The sequence below is a fragment of the Ictidomys tridecemlineatus genome, chromosome 9, assembly GCF_052094955.1.
Source record: "Ictidomys tridecemlineatus isolate mIctTri1 chromosome 9, mIctTri1.hap1, whole genome shotgun sequence".
In the NCBI taxonomy this organism is placed as follows: domain Eukaryota; kingdom Metazoa; phylum Chordata; class Mammalia; order Rodentia; family Sciuridae; genus Ictidomys; species Ictidomys tridecemlineatus.
The window spans coordinates 82468628-82471816 of record NC_135485.1 but is presented as its reverse complement, the minus strand read 5'-3'; the positions used below and the strand labels follow the sequence as shown (position 1 = coordinate 82471816).

Sequence of the window (3189 nt, the reverse complement as noted above, 5' to 3'; positions counted from 1 at the left end):
CAGAATGCAAGTAGATTTTGCACCATCAAAAAAATAAATTGGGGCTGTCTGTGCCTGTTTTTTCCTAAGCATACATCCCAACATTTCCTAGGGTTTTGTTGCTAGTCTCTTTTCTTGAACATCATCAGGTTAGTATCCACCAGTCTAATGATAACAATGACTAGTCTAGCCAGAACATCCAATTAGGAAGTTTATACATTTATTAGCCCTGATTAAATCCAGCCAGAGGCTCTAACTTAACCTGCTTAGTTTTTGTAATGGAAAGAAAGGTGACAGAAAAAGAGGAAATCCCTATGTGAAGTGGAGCCTTTGTGTATGAAGGAAGGTCTCCCACACAGGCATCTTCCTCTCAAGGTAGCTAACTTTTGGAAATCTGAACTTTCTCTGCCTTAGTTTCCCTTTTCAGGAACCAACAGAATCAATTTTCTTTGGAGCTCTTTGTAAAGATAGCCTAATAAAAGATCATAAATCTTTTTTACTAGGTGAAGCATTTACCACTCTAATTAGCATTACCATTCAAAGGATTTTCATATTGGGGAAATAAACACCAGGGTCCCACGTGCTCCAGCTGAAGGGAATCTTAAATCTTGATTAACCAGAGGTCAAGGGCAACAAGGCAAGGGTTTAGACATTGATTGTTTTCAGGTGACCTGTCATCATTCCTTCAGGGAGAGAGTACTGGGCTGAAGATTCAGTTCTAGGTTGTAAGGAAAAGATAAAACCTGAGTTTAGCACTGTGGGCTTATAAAAATAACTTTTATGACATTTATACTTCTATGGATTTTATAACAAAGTAGGTTTCCACAGAGTGCTAGTGAGTCCGACAGCTTTGGATAAATTTCAGAATGATAGACGACCTGGGTCAGAGGACTACTCAGCTACAGAAAAACGTCAAATGGGAAGGTCCTTTACATGGGACAAGATGTAAAATTTTCGGCAGGAGCGCCAAGTCTTACGGGTCCCACGGGCTGACTTCTCTCCTCCTCAGTCCCAACTATGAAGGTTCTGGTGGGTGCAAACTTGGAAAGAAGACACAATTGCGGACTCAACCTCCAGCAGCTGGAAGGCGGGCGGAAGCGCTGCGCGCATGCGCCCTAGCAGCCGGCTGATGGGAGGACTGCCGGCCTCAGGCTCACTCCCCACCTACTCCGGCCTCTTGGGCCCCTGACACCTGGCCCCGAGAGCGAGCGAGTCCGGTGCCCGCGCAGGCGCCTATGCAAGAGCGTTCCAGGCCCGCGGGCCGCGGGATTATTAGAGGTGGAGCGCCGGGAGGGCGCGCTACAGGAGACGGCCTCCGTTAAGGCGCGAGCGTGTTCACGTGGCCGCTGGTCACCGCTGCCACCCACTCCCGCCCTGTTCTCTTTCAGGTCTGGCCTGGCCGGCAGGTTCCCCGAGCTCCCGGCAGACTAAGGGAGAGACAGAGAGAAAGAGGAGGGGAGGAGGAGGATTCAGGGAATAGGAGCTGGGGAACCCATCTGCGCCACCGGTAAAACAAAATAATGATGATGATGATAATTGTAAAAAAGCCCAAGCCCTCTGCCTTTTCCAGTGCAGCCCCTCACATGCAGTCGCTCCCGCGCCGGCTTCTCAGGACTGGTCCTGCCTCCCCTCGCGCCGCCGTCTCGGGAAGGCCCCTGGCAGCTGCCGCCCGCCCCGCGTCTGTGGCTTCTGGCAGGCAGCTGGGAGGTGGGCGGGGTGCTGCCTCCAGCCAGCCTGCCTTCCCTCTCGCGGGAGGTCAGGGGCTAGTCTGGAAGGCCAGCCTGCTAGAGGGCAGAGCTTGGTGGCTGCAGTAGGGCTTCACTTCCTACTTGGTCATTTTCCTTGTTCTTTTCAGCCTTGGGAGGCACGCTTCCTTCGCAGGCCGGAAGCGAAGTGGGCCCGGAGTCCTTCAGCCTTCTAAAATGCGGCTTTTAGAATAGAGAAACCTTGCCTTAACTTTTCCTTGGTTTGTTGTAATACGACCTCAGCTTATTCACCTGTAAGAACGTGCAAGTTTGAGGCCTATCCATTGGGACATGTGGAGAAACTTTGCGGGGGGTGAAAGTTTTTTTTTTTTCCCCTTCTGGCAACAGCCTTCCCAAACAAGATTCTTTTCTTACATGTGACCTAAGGTTATGGTTAGTACCAGTTACTAAATAGTTGTAGTTCGGGGAATATGAACTGTTCAAGTTTGCATCTTTCAGATGTTATCTTCCTTGAAGAATGACTTTCTGGACAGAGTTGTATTTATCAACTCTGAATTGTAGTAAATCCCGAAATTTTAACTTACGAGCGCTCTGAAATTTCTATCACTTTGTAGTAGTCTTCCTACATCAAAATGTAGTCCCCCCACCTCTCCAAATTGTACATTATTAGTGTTGGGCTATTGCACAAAATAAAAGCAGGAGTCATTAAACGTAGCGTTGCTGAAAAATCACTGAACACCTTTGTCAGTGTCAAATTTATAACCAATTCAGATTGGTTATTTGTTTTTTGGACTTTTCAGATGTATTGGTGATTTTTCATACCAAATTTCTGAATTCACATGTAGTCGAACACTTAATTATCACAACGATCTGCAGCAGTGTCAGAACAGTACTCAAACCTGAATGTTCATAGGAATCACTTGGAGCTCTTGTTAAAAATGCAGATTCTAATTTAGTAGATGGTTGATGCAGCTTAATATTCTACATTTCTAAGGTAATGCTGGGGGAGACAACTACTCTTGAGTACTAAGGATGTCTAAGAAATATAGTGATGTGGTATTTAAGTAAATAATCTACCCTGGGTGTAGACATGGCTTGGAAGAAGGGTCAGATGACAGGGTGAACTAAGAAAACTTGCTTAAGAAAATCCCTTGTGCAGAGTAAGCCAAGTCTGGATCCCAGGGGAGGAATTGAAGGAGTGCTAATGCCTATTCTGTGTGCTCAGGTGTTTGCTTCTTCTCTATAGAAGTTTGGTGTGCTGTGTGAAAATTTGGTCAGATATGAATAACTAAGTTTGGTCAGTGTATAGGCAAGGAATCATGTGTCTGAGTTATTGCTGATATGAAAGTTTCTTTTATTGGTAGAAGTAATTTCTGCTTTCTCTCAAATGCAGTAGTGTACTCAATTGGGGTAGTGTGTTTCTGAGCTTTGGAAGCATATAATGTAAACAGTCATTGAGGGTATTGTAACTGGATTCAGATTTTTTTTTCTAATTTTAATAATA

At 45.7% G+C, this 3189-nt stretch overlaps 1 long non-coding RNA gene across 1 annotated transcript; it reads right to left on the bottom strand.

Annotated features, from left to right (window-relative positions):
- Positions 1–258: 258 nt before the first annotated feature.
- LOC144366845 (uncharacterized) lies at positions 259–1735 on the bottom strand. Its single transcript, XR_013425990.1, has 2 exons — positions 1563–1735; positions 259–1406 (listed from the first exon to the last, which is right to left on the bottom strand). It is a non-coding gene; the product is annotated as an uncharacterized LOC144366845 (long non-coding RNA).
- Positions 1736–3189: the final 1454 nt, after the last annotated feature.